This window comes from Rhamphochromis longiceps, linkage group LG1, assembly GCF_057381845.1.
Source record: "Rhamphochromis longiceps isolate RC_006_pf linkage group LG1, R_longiceps_female_GT1.1, whole genome shotgun sequence".
NCBI lineage: Eukaryota > Metazoa > Chordata > Actinopteri > Cichliformes > Cichlidae > Rhamphochromis > Rhamphochromis longiceps.
Genome location: NC_140557.1, coordinates 27,787,419 through 27,800,509, shown reverse-complemented (window position 1 = coordinate 27,800,509; position 13,091 = coordinate 27,787,419). Strand labels below are relative to the sequence as shown.

Genomic DNA, 13,091 nt, shown 5'->3' with positions numbered 1-13,091 from the left:
TTCAGATGTGGTCACATGTAGGTCCTGAAAGCACTTGTGTGTCAGGCAGCTCATTCCATGATTTAGGCATGAGACATAACTGCAGTCACACCAAATATGTATGAGACATATTATATATTTATAGATATTTACAAAAGTGTCTATCGTTATCTTGTTTTGTTCTGAATGTGGAGCAAATGAAAGGGGCGAATGAGCCACGTTTGACATATTGTTTTCTTGCTGCGGTGCGTGCGAACCAAACTCAGCCTGTTGACAAAACAGTAATCCATATCGCACAAACGCTTACACCGATCAAATTACATCTGCGAGATAAACTCAAAGATTTGAGAAGTTTCTCTCTGGATTTTTTTTTCCAGAATAAAAGGAACCAGCCAGTTTCACAATTAAAAAAGAAAAAAAAACTTTGACAGTTGGCAGTTTCAGCTTGACTCTTTCCACTGTGTAATTTTCTGGATAGTGTGAGAGACGCTACACTGCCAAAACTGCAATGATTATGTCTTCATATTTTTTTTAATGCCAGAAGTGCATTGCACAATGTTGCATAATCTTCATTTAAAAAAGGTGCTGATTTCTTGTGACTTTTTGCTTTGTCCCAAAAGTAAGTGTTTGCACTAAATAGATTAAATCACATAGCACGAAGCTTAGCTCCTTTCACATTAATTATGAGTTCCAGCTTAAATACAGTGGAGTGTAAAAAAAAAAAAAAAAAAATTTATTTTCCTTGCTTTGATCTAAAATTTTCAGGTAAATCTGCCAAATCAAACTTGTCAAAGTCACTGCCTAAAGAGAAACAAAACAAAGCGCTTTGCATGCAGAAGCTGAACACTGTTGAATCTGATGACAGTGACGTCTGTCAATATGAACCGAGAGCTTCACAGGAATTAGCACTTGAGTGGAATCTCATGAAAGGAAGCTTTAGCTTTCAGTTACAAATCACTAGCAGGTGATTTTAAAAAAAGTCTCTGTGGAATTACAATAATGTTCCTGGTTTATTTTATTTTTTTAATCGTACATTATTAAAGTAAGGTTTGTGCATTTATGTGTAAGGCTGTGTAAACTTTGTAGTAAGAAAATTAGACACAAGACAAACTGTGTGACGTGTACCAAAACTATAACTAATATTGGGCTTTCTATGTAGGTCAGAGAAAAGAGGAAAAACACTGAATCCTGACTTAAAATAATAACAGAACAACGGCAAGTGCACCAGTCAGTTATCTATCAGCGTATGCTCAGCTGTCAAAGATATGTCTGCCGTGGACAGAAATCAAAGCTAGTTATATGTAAACTATGATAAAGCAAGGCACTGAAGCTTGAAATTCCTTCAACTGTGAAAGTCATTTCCCTTGAAAAATCCCCCTCCGCTTCATCTGTCACAAAATGCAGAAAACAAGAGAAATCTTACAGTCGCAGGACGCAAGTAACGCCTGTTTTTAGTGTGCACATCTGTTTTCCCTTCTTTTCTGTCTTAGTGTCATTAGTGGCCTTATGATTGGAGGGGGAAATGCTGTTCTCACGTTGATGAAATTATAAAAACTAGGAGGTCGACTGCAGTTAGCTGTATTTAACAGCAGGGTTTCTCCAGGGCGATATTCATATGGACTTGAAGGAAAGTACTGGGTTGATTACCGTAGCTAAACCCCTGCACTTAGGCGCAGATTTAGCAAATGGAAAATCTGCTGACATTTTGTGTGGCGTGTGTACACAGTGACGCGGGTGAAGATGTTTTTATTTGATTCAAGGTCATTTGGCTTTGCTCAGGTTGGGGTGACATTTGCTTGTGATCTCATTCTTCATGGAGAGATGCATCACCGTGGAGCTGAGAGTTGTTTCTCCACTTTTCCTGGCACAAATGACTCCTCATTCCCAGAAAAGGAACATGCTATCTCTCTCTCCTCTCTTTCTCTCTCTATCGGTCACACACTGACAACATGTGCACACAGACTGCATCTCCTCAGTGAATGACAGTGTGAATGTACCTCATCAACGAATGAGTCACTCTACTACTCTGCTATTATGATGATTTCTCCCTTCTGTGTATTACATCATGCAACAGAGGGTTCTGCTCAGTTACATTCGCCACAATAAACACTCTCTGAGTGCACTCATTTAGACTGTGTGGGGATTTCAGTCAACCTTGCAAGGAAAACATTTATTTGATCTTCCAAATCACTTTTGGGGTAAGTTTTGTGTACAAGTAAAAGCACAGGATTTCCTTAAGCTGACACCGGGATGGATGAGAACACCTGTAACATCCTTTTCTGTAGGTGTCTCTGGCACTGAAGGTCATGCATTGATGGATGTGGATTCCCATATACCGTAAGCTCTATAGTGAGGCTTTCAGAATATCTCTGATAAACCTTTATTGGTAAGAGATAGCAATCAATAACAGCGCTCACGTGGCGTAACTGCTGAATTTTTATGCCAGCCAGGGAATATGAGTGTTACTTGAGGTGCACACACAGATATTCTACATATAGCAGCCAAAAATTGGTCCCTTGTGCTTTAATCGCACAGGCGGTTCAAATCATTGACTTTTCAAATCATTACATCTCACACAGCATTGTGCTCAAGACCACTGATGTATTGAAAGGATGCTACAAAGAGAGGATCCTGCACGGATGGGAAGAGTAATTACTGTCCGGTTGCAGGGTTCTTACATTAATCCAAAACAAAAGATTAAATTAAACTCAACTGTTATAGCAGTGCAAGATAATCGGAGGCAGGGAGGAACAATAGCGCTCGATTCACTTCATACAGCAGAACATTGTCTTAATTTAATTTATTGGGTGTTTATTTAATACTTATTATGTAGGACACAACAATAAGTGAGGACTAATTCAATTGCATAAAAAGACATCCTTAGGCCACTTTTCTTGTGTGTGAACACTATTTTAAGCTCCATTTATGATGTTCAAATTAAACATCTCAGAGTTGCTGGAAGCTTCTCGTGTTAATGGAATCCCACATAGCGGATTGTGTGGGGAAGAGAGCAATCTGTATTCCCTGAATGTGTCTGGGCGAAAATCAATAAATGCAAGCACAGCTCCTCGCTTGTGATGGCTGTCCCTGTCTTTGCATGCTGGACTAATAGAAAAATAATAATTAAATTTAAATCACCAGATTAATTTGTTTTCCATCAGTCTCAGGAGAGATCCTCTTTTTTTTCCTGTTTCTTTAGTGGCTCATTATACTTTCTAATCAAGACAAAAAAAAAAAAAGTCCCTCTTTTAGACAGACATGCTGTCTCCCTTCCCCCTTCTCTTCCCTGTGGTGTGCTTTCTCGCATTGCAGTCATTGTGCTGGCACTTATTATGTTACAAATGACCGAGGTACGGCAGGCATTCTCAGTGTGCATGCAAAGAGGGCCCACCCTTCTATGCTACTAGCGCCTTCTCCTAATGACGATGCTCAGAGTGCCCCCCCACTCACCCACCCACCACCAGCACACACGCCACCCCACCCCCCAGCCCACCATTCCCGCCCCCATGTGCTCTCTTTAATGAAGATTCTCCAATGCAATTAAAAATCCTTGCTTCTTGCTGCTACTGTATGACAAACACAGCCACTGTCATTCCTCATGGCCTGTCATTCCTGCTACAGGAGGCGGAGGAGATGGAGAAATACACCAGGGTGCCAGTGGCTAGAGAGACAGATAGAGAGGATTTTGAGAGTGTGTTTGTGTGTGTGTTTGAAGAAGAGCCCCCCCCCCAATCTCAACAGGTAATGGAAAGGGGCAGAGAGAAAAAAAATCAATGACCAAAGAACATGGAGAGCACGCTTATGAAATGGCTTTAACTGCACACCACAAGCTGAATAAGGGGTTCTGTGTCCATCCTCCAAAAACTCGAGTGAATGCCGTATCGGATCTTCCACCTGAACACCACCTCACCTTTCTTTTTTCTCTCTTTTAATATTACACCTAAAAATGACTGACTTCTGAGTAACATCTTTGCAATTCTTGCAATAGCATCAAAAACACTGGGGTGACACTTTTAGACGCTGTGACATAAGAACAGAGAGGAGAAAGACGGAGGGGGTGGGGGAGAGAGGAAGAAAGGGAGAGAGAAAGAGAGAGAGAGCGAGAGAGGAATCAGGATACATTTATGGTCATTTATAATGTTTATGAAGCATTAATATGAATGTGCCCGTAAACCAATACTCCATCACTCTGCTAACAATGAGTTCATTGTTTGTGTGTGATTTATGAGGTGTCTATAAACTAACAGTGAACAGTTTGTTAATCCACTATAATACCTGTTAAAATGGATACAACCAGTGGTGATGTGACACGCAGCAAGAGAGACAGACCCGCGCACACACATACACACACCAGTCAGCTCTGCTGTGACCCATCCTCATCCTCATCAGGGTGGGGCACATAAGAACAGTTGCCCACTCCATCTGCAAAAAAAAAACTCCCCACCACCACCTCTCCACCCCACCCCCTTGTTGTTTTCCAGTTGAATGAAATAATCTTCCCCCGTCTGGAAACCCAGTCTGGGTCAGAGGGCCTACGTTCAGCCTGTTGCTTATTGTGTGTTTAGAAGAGGATGTAAAGCATACAATTAGGCACAGATGGCTGTCTTTGCCAGGCAATGTATTGATCCAAACCCGATGAAGGGCTGCCCCGTTTTCTGGTTTTGTTTCACAAATGCCTCCCCTAAGTTGGAGCCTTTATGTAACTGGCTTGTATTTGCTTGATCATGTAACATCTTGTGGGGGCTTAAAGAGAGACAAACAGATAGATCATCTGTAACTATGTTGAATACTGCCTAATCAAGAAAAAACACCCTTTATCATTAGGTTTGGCGATATTCTAAAAGTGCCTACAACTTTAATCATCTTTCACCTTTCAAAATAAATCCACAAATAAGACAAAATGAGAGGATTTAGGCAACTTTTCTTTAAAAAAAAATCATAAAATTTAAGCTATAATCCAAGTTATAGTAATTAATTAAAATGGTTAAGAATGTATAAAAGTTATTTTATTTTAATTTTTTTAAAGGTTTGTTTATTTCTTACACCATCAGCGGATAAGGCGCTAACAACATCATAAATAAAGTTCCCGCTACATCCCTGTCATGCCGTGGACCTAATGACAATGTCGCATTTAAAGTAATAACGGTCAATTACTGTATCCTTCCTTTACTACGGCCGCTGCACAAATAATAAGTTTTCTTTGTGTGGCAGTAGTGAGCTGACGTCAGGTCGGTTCCTTGAAGTGGAGCTGAATAAACCTTGAGAAGAGTCTCCTTCAATCTGCTGTTAGTAACTAACACACACACTCACACACCGAGACTCAATTACTGCCCAATTCCCTTCTTTATCATTCGTCCCCGACCTCTTTCATAACCAAAACCGACCAAGGAAAAAAAGAGGCGAGAAGAAGACCGAGCCGAAGTGTTAGTTGAACTAAAAAACCACGCTGGAAATAAGTAAAGTGTCGAAACTAAAAAAAGGTAAGTGTTTTATTTTCACTGACGCTGTTTTCGCCCCGTCACAGAACAGGCGATGAGCTGCGTACGGAGAGAGCTCGCTTGGCTTCGTTTCTAGTTTCTTGGCTTTTTTCAGCTCGTGTAAACTGCTTTATACATACTTTCCTGTTTTCTCGTTGCGGTGTAATTCATTCAGTCCGTGTGTCCCGTAGTCGTTAGCGATACGTTTGGTTAAAGTTTTTTCTCCTTTTTATGAAAAAAACGAAGTGTTTTTTTCCTCCTCTCCTTCTTCGGAGTGTTGACCTGATAGTGGAAATCGTCTTTTGTGTCCCTCTTTTCCCTTTTCTCTCTCGCACCGTTCACTCCGGCGGTCGCAATTTGATAGCGAAATTAAACTTTTTCGAAAGCTTCGTGGTTTTGTTTGTGTTGTTCTTTTTTTCTTTTAATTTATCAACCGTGAAAATGTACAGTTGTTGGCTGTTTTGGCTGCCTATTCAGTGTAGTGGATGTTGTAACCTAAAGGGGGGGGGGGGCAACTACGAGGCACTGGACTGCCGTTGGTCCTCGCTAGTCCGTCCGTTAAAAAGCCATCCAGTTTAACAGTCCCCCGACGCGAAAATAAAACAATTAGGCGACAAATACATAAATATCCCCCTTCAGTTTGGATTAACTTGTACGTATAATATTAATTTCTCTTTGTACAGCGGTTCAGAGTTTGAGCTTTTTTTTCCCTGTCGTGTCGCTAGTCGTATTGCTGGCCAGCCTGCTGGGGAGCTGTTATCGCGGTCGCTTCCTCAAACCGAGAGGCGTGCAGGCAAGCTAGCAGCCGCTTGGCCGAGTTGTTGAAATTTATCCCTTTGTGTATATTACAATATCCTCCATTTTTTCTGCCCCTTCCAAAACAACAAGCCTCTCGCCATCTTGGTTATTTTAAATTCGTCCACCGCCCCCCCCCACCCCACACCAAAGCACCCCCACCCCCACCCCTCTCTCTCTCTCACACACACACATACAAACATCCAGGCTACTTTAAAAGGAAATGGACGTTTTTTTCCTCAAGTTTTACCAAAGTTTTAGACTTGGTAGAGGGGGAAAAAACGAGACGGGGGATCGCGTCCCGTGTGTGTTCTTTTATTTTCCTTTTTGAAAGGAAATTAAGGTGGCTGATAGAGTCGCAGACGATCATTTTAAGGCAGTTTTACTTCGATGTTTGGTGCTTTAAAAAAGCAAATACAAAGTGACGTGTGGTTACATGTCAGGATTCTCTTGTTTTGAGACGTAAGTGGAGAGGCTGGTGTTTTGAGACAGGCGTCGATAAACAGGCGCATTTGTGATGTTTTAAGATAATACTGTTGATAAATGTGAGATCGGCGTTTACTCGGTGCTGCCCAATGTTTGTCTTTGCAGCTAAACATGAATGAATGAATGAAGGAAGGAGGGGGGAAGGAAGAAAGAAAGGAAGGAAGGAATGATATAAGGGCAAATTACTTGGAATGATATTAAGGGAAGATTATTTTTAAAAAATATAATTTTCATTGGATTTTAATTGGATTTCAGTATAAAAAAGTGATTAGGTATGATTAGACTCACAAAAGTTATATAAATAGTATTATGTTAAAAAAAAAACAGGTCCTTCCTTCTTCCTTCAGCTGTTGTGGTTTAGCTGAATAGATCTGTGAGCGATAAGTTTGCTAGATTGACAGGTTTAAGACGTGCACACTGGCACACATGCACCTCTAGCCTTCCTTTGGATTATCTCTTAGCTGAGCCATGATACTTGCTTGCAACAGTTTAGACTGAAGACTTTTAGCAGACTGGAAAATGGTGACCTTATTTATTTTGTGTCATCCATCTCACACAAAAAATGTGTCCCTGCCCCTTACAGTTACAACTTGATCTCACTTTTCTTCCCCATGTCCTGTAAAGCAGTTTGAGAAAAAGGAGGGTGTTTAGGGTTGGAGGGTGTAGTGGAAGGAGGGGGACAAAGAAAACAAACTGAACAAATGCTTTGAAATGGAAAATCAGATCATTTCACCTCCCACCTCTTTTGTTTGCCCGTTTATTGCTGCAAAAGCTGGAGTGCAGAGGAGCAGATGTTTAGCCAAACATGAAGGCGCGGTGCCTCTGTCCTTATGGGGATGGCTCTCCCTCCTCTCACTGCTGATGCATCGACATGACAGCTGCTTGATTTCATGGAGCTGCTAAGAAGCCATTAGTGGTATCAGTGAATTGAAACGGAACAGTGTCTCCCAGTTTTCTATCACAACTCTCTTTTGTTGGCATCTTTTTTTTTGGTGCGGATTTGTTTGAATATATGTGTGAGTGTTTGTGCTCCCGTGTACGTATGCGCGTGTGTGTGTGTGCGCGCAAATGCTGCAGCTGAACATACAAACCGACAAGAAGTGGTAATATATTTGTGCAGCGTGTTTTCTCATAATTTGAGAGAGACTGAGCAAGAGCAAAAGTGAAAAAAGGGGAACAAATCTGTCAGAGTTTGTTTGCCATGTTGGTTTGAAATGAAAGCACACTGTGCTACCTCAAGCACACTCAAATCAGAGATGTCTCTCCTTGCCAGGCCAAGGGGAAGAAAAAAAAGTCAACTCGCGGCTGGAGTTTTATTCTTTCTCTGCTTCTCCCTCTCAAATTGGAACTGTTGTTTTTGAAGAGATAAAGGAGGACTTCTGCTTGACTTGAACATTCAGGAATTAAGGATAGACATAGTTAAGCCCTATTTGCATGTCTACCAAAGTCACAGCAAACGGTTGCTATTGACTAAGCTGATTAGGTGAAATTAGGTTCACGAGCTCTATGTCTGGGGGTGCTGAATCTGACAGAACTTGGACAGCTTTTGAGAAGACAATCCCATGTGCACACAAGGCTGAATTCTCTATAATCCCTTGCTATTGAATATGGGGGCTATCTATTTTTTTTCTCTTTTTTGAAGGAAACCCATCCTTGTGTTCTTTGACAGATGAAATGAAGTGCGATTTATTAGGTGTGCATGATAGGAATGATCAAGTCATTGGTATGAGGCAGCTCTTGCTTAAAACTTTAATATGAGATAAAAAAAAATACGTCCACTCTATTAGGGATGCTTCCATATATCGGCTGAACACTGAGCCAATCACAGCCTCGTTGACAGATATGAGCCTATCAGCAAATGAGATTACATTTACCAATGGCAGTGGCTGGTCTTTATCTGTTGGGTCACATCAGTGTCATGCTGGTTAATTGGACAAACAGTTCAGCAAGAGGGAGAAATAAAAACAAAATAACAACAAACGCGCACGCATAAACCAGGGTTTTCCTCGGTTACAGACTGTCATTTAAGTCTGACTGGTGTGAATACAGTAAAGGCAAAGGAACAAAAATCAAACACGACTATGAGATATGTTGATAATTTAAATGGTGCCTTATTACAACGGGCAATAATATAAATGGGTTATTATTCATATCATGTATGCTTTTAGATTTTAGTTTAACGGCTTTCCTCCTAAATATGCTGAGCACTAACCTGTTTTGAATGAGAAAAGCTAACACTATTTTGTTTGTGTTCCTAAAAACTTCTGTGATGAGTGAGTAGAGCTTAGATCTTGTTGTTTAACATGCATTTTGTGTGATTAGAGTAGAATTAACTTTATCACCATGGTGGGAAGCACTGGGACAAAGCGAATGAAATGCAGTGATAATTCAACCCGATGTGCAAAAACATAGTGTTATGTGCAGAATGTACAAGTGTATAAAATGAAAGTCTTACAACATGGGTGATGTTATAACTTACAGCATGTACAGTTTCTTAGTGTGTATATCAGGAGTGTATCGTGCAGCTTATGTCAGCTTAGGTTCACACCTTGTATATTTGAATATGCCTCCACATTCGTCCCATGCGACCACTTGTGATCAGGTCTCACTTTAACACTGAACACGTACAGGGACTGAAATGTGTTGCCGTCTCTAATGTACTTCCCTTGAATAATGTGCTGGAATTAATAGAATAAGAAATGCTATACAGTCTAGCTCGATGATGTCTCTAATCTTCCGCTTTCCGACTGGCTGATTGACTCTTTGGCCCAATTGGAAATCAAAGCGTTTTCAATCTAAGAGAATCTATTTTGCCTGATATTGTTGGCGCCTGCTGTTGCACATTTTAATTGGCGCCCAAATGAATACCTGCTTCTGCTTACACCGAGGACATCAGTTAAATAGCTGGTCCTTCAGTGTGACCCAAGGTGCTCTTTTCCTGTGTGGCTCAGACCTTTACTTAGAGCAGTGCACTTCGTATTGGATCACTACAACATCTAGTAATGCCAGGTGTGAATAGGGTTTTAGTTGCAGATTTTGATTTTAACCTCAAATTCTTTTTCCTTGATGTCACTATCATTGGTGATTAACAAAGTAAATCCTTTAATGCAAAATATGAAAAGTGTCCCTGTCCCCTTGGCTGATTGTGCCATCCCAGAGCCTCGTTCACATATGAAGTATTTTGCTCTTTGCACGTTGTAAATGATGGTTGGTTGTAGGTGATGGCTGGGGGCTGGAGCCTTTCCCAGATGTCATAGACTGAAAGGCAGGGTACACCTTGGACAGGTCGGCGGTCTGTTGCAGGTCTAACACAGAATTTACCTCCCCGTTATATGTCAGTCAGCTGTTTCACTTGCAGTCGCTTGTAATGCTCGCCTCAAACTTGAGATAAGTTTAACTCAGGGCCCGCCCACTTTGCATCGCTAACGGTCTCTGAATTTCATTGACATTTCATGTTGCCACATCTCTGCCAGTCTCTTCCTGTTTGTACAGCCCTTTAGAAAAGTGGCGTTATGCTTCAAATCAAGACTTAAAATGAATCAAGCAGTGTTTTTTAGGGGTAATGCAGATCCTGACGATAAAAGAAAAAAGAAAAAAAGGGTTATTTGAAATTCTTGCGACTATTTCAATATTGTGCATTCGGTTACTGCGTCTCCCCTCACTGATTACATGATTTTACTCTGGGCTCATGCTTTGTAGTTTCTGTGTGACAAGATATGACAAAGTGGCTGATTTATGCATTCTTTAACCACAACAGCAGGAGGCTGAACTGATAATGAAAGACAAAAATAAACTTTCACATTACCATACACATGTATATTACTGAAATATTTACTAAGCTCTGTCTGAAGTGCTTCAGTCAGCCTAAATGTTTCAATGCATTGATGTCAGTAAGTTATATTTAGTCAGAGATTAATAAGATCTGCAAACAATCTATCGATAATAATGGCCATCTGGGAGCCCTGTCAAATCTCTGCATGTTAGCGCTGACACAGAGCTGTGAAATTTAAAGAGGAAGTAGAGATCTGCTCTGTGTTAACCAGATCCTTCAAGAACTAATGCAAGACACACTCCCAGTCGTCGGTCAGTCTTTTACTCGTGAATGTGCATGCACAAGCAAAAAAATAAAATAATGACAAATGAAATAATGCACCAAGAAACTGAGGACTTTAACAGATGTTTTTGAAGTAGACATTAATCCTGGAAAGACTAATGGTCCTTTGAGAAGAAGCAGCATTTTAGCAAAAGCCTTAAAAGCTTCCATGCATTAGATTAACAATGCGTCATATTGTTACAGATCAAATTGAAGCTTCTCTGTCCTCGTCTCGGTCTAGTGCTGTGAGCCGTGTGTTAGAGGCCCATGCAGGCAGATCACTTATTGATACGTGTCCACATGGCCTCGCAGGTTAATGTCCTCTCAGCTGGGAAGTTGGTGAGCTCTCAGTTGATCTACCTAACCTTATGTTACCTTGCTATTTTGGTAACACTGCCTGTTCTCTGAACGTCCCGATAGTCATCAGGATCCACAAATAATTGTCTAAAGTGCATGCTTGGTGACAGCAGCTTTTAAAGTGAGCCTCTTCTAATATTGTGCCTGTCCTTTTGCTGAGTTATCTGCATCCATCTGTACAGTGAGAAATGCAGCTACGTTTAAAAAAAAAAAACAGACTAATGAGATTGGGCATATGCCTTTCTGTTGTAGAAGCAAGTAAACAATCTCAACTCTTAATTAAGACTAAACAAATCAACACCCATTTTATTTTTTCTACATTTCTGTGTGGATTACATATGGTGGATTAATTACCGAACAATAAGCAGTGTAAAGTGCAAGTGGGTCACCCGGCGTTGACTTTCAGGAGACAGAAGACAGAGCGGCCAAATTTGGGAGGGAAAGGCGATAAGCTGCTTCTTTGCTGTTCGTCCCCTGGGCCTCTATTTATCATTCAATGTGAGAATTTCCTTGATGAAAGTCAAGGTTGTTTGTGCATGCTCTGTCTCGTTGGGATGCCTGTTTTTCCACCAACAAGGTGAAAAGGTTGATTTTCCCCCTCCAAAGAGATGCCTTGTTTGGGAAGTCCAGGCTAGTTTCTTTTAATGAAGTCTCTAAAGGTCCTGATGATTTTTCCACTTCATGGCTGTTTTTGTTTTATACATTAGTGAGGATGCGAAAAATACAGATGTACTTTGTGTGTATCTCCGTGCCACACAGCGGCGAGCATGCAAGTCCTCATAATTGTGTGTCTGTGCTGCATGTGCTAAAGACGTAGCAAAGAAGGTTATCACTTTATGTGAGCTGAAAGCATCCATTTAAGGTGGCCTTTATAAAAAGCAAGAGTGGCAAGAAAGATGGCAGCATAATGAAAGCATTTATTTTCTTGAAAAGAAATCACATCAGTGTTTCTTGGCTTTGTGAAATAGATACATTCAGAGTCTCTTAACATTAGCTGAAGGAGGCTGGATTGGATTTTTCTGTCATTTTTCTCCCACCTTGTCCTCCCTGTCTCGCTTACCAACATTTTCTTGCGCAGGGACTTGATTATGGAATTGGCATTGAGGTCTGGAAAACCTGCTATTTAGTCTGATGTTTTCCACACCTTGACATCTGCAGCAGGGGGCCTATACTTACACATTTCTCTTGCATTCTCCCATGCTGGCTGTGCTTGGATGGGGAAGGATACTGGGAATGGGAAAAGAAATGGGAAGAATGTTTCGGATGTCGGAATTGGTTTCTCTATTGGTGTGCCTCCTGGGTCAGTGGGGTTTTTGATGATACTATAGAATAGCTTGTTGCAGGCAGGGGAGCTGTGAGCTTCGGTGGGTGTTAAGGCGCACGTACACAGGCACACGCACACACACTTGCTGTCACAACACAGGCATTTATGTATAGGGACAGTACACACATACACTAACGTGTACACACAAATGCATGAGATTGTGCCTCGACAGCCCCCCATTTATTGATCTTCTTCAGCATTTAAAATCTGGTCACTGCTGCCACAAAGGCTTTTTATTTTAGCTGCGCTGGCAAAGCGTGCTTGAAGCTAAGCCAGAATTTAAAATATTTAACTCCTACACAAACGCCATGAGAAATGACAAGGAGAGAGGAAAAACAAATAGAAAAGCAGTTTGGAGCTGTGCAGTAGCTATATGTGCATTTGTTGAGAACCGTGTTTTATGTAAAACACGCTGATAGGATCACCTCGCACTGAGTCGGCTGTGTAAGCGCTATAGTTTGGAGTAAAAATGTGCGCATACAGCACCTTTTCCTTCATAAAGTTTTTATGAATTGAGGGGGCTATCCTGTGTTTTTCTTCAGAAAACAAAATTGTGGAGAAGAAATGATCATCGACTCTA

The 13,091-nt window shown here is 41.0% G+C and overlaps 3 protein-coding genes across 9 annotated transcripts in view; 2 read left to right on the top strand and 1 right to left on the bottom strand.

The window, feature by feature from the left end:
• LOC146678860 (uncharacterized) overlaps positions 1-13,091 on the bottom strand; it is a 112,712-nt gene that overhangs the window by 27,511 nt on the left and 72,110 nt on the right. The window lies entirely within an intron of this gene.
• The window catches only part of LOC146678861 (bromodomain adjacent to zinc finger domain protein 2B-like), a 70,490-nt gene continuing 62,760 nt past the window's right edge, over positions 5,362-13,091 (top strand). For all 7 annotated transcript variants that reach the window (XM_085403889.1, XM_085403904.1, XM_085403895.1 and 4 more), the window contains exon 1: positions 5,362-5,459. The gene's annotated coding sequence lies outside the window, so the exon portion shown is untranslated. The remainder of the gene's footprint in view (positions 5,460-13,091) is intronic.
• LOC146678862 (uncharacterized) overlaps positions 5,362-13,091 on the top strand; it is a 32,134-nt gene continuing 24,404 nt past the window's right edge. Inside the window, exon 1 of the mRNA XM_085403915.1 lies at positions 5,362-5,459. The gene's annotated coding sequence lies outside the window, so the exon portion shown is untranslated. The remainder of the gene's footprint in view (positions 5,460-13,091) is intronic.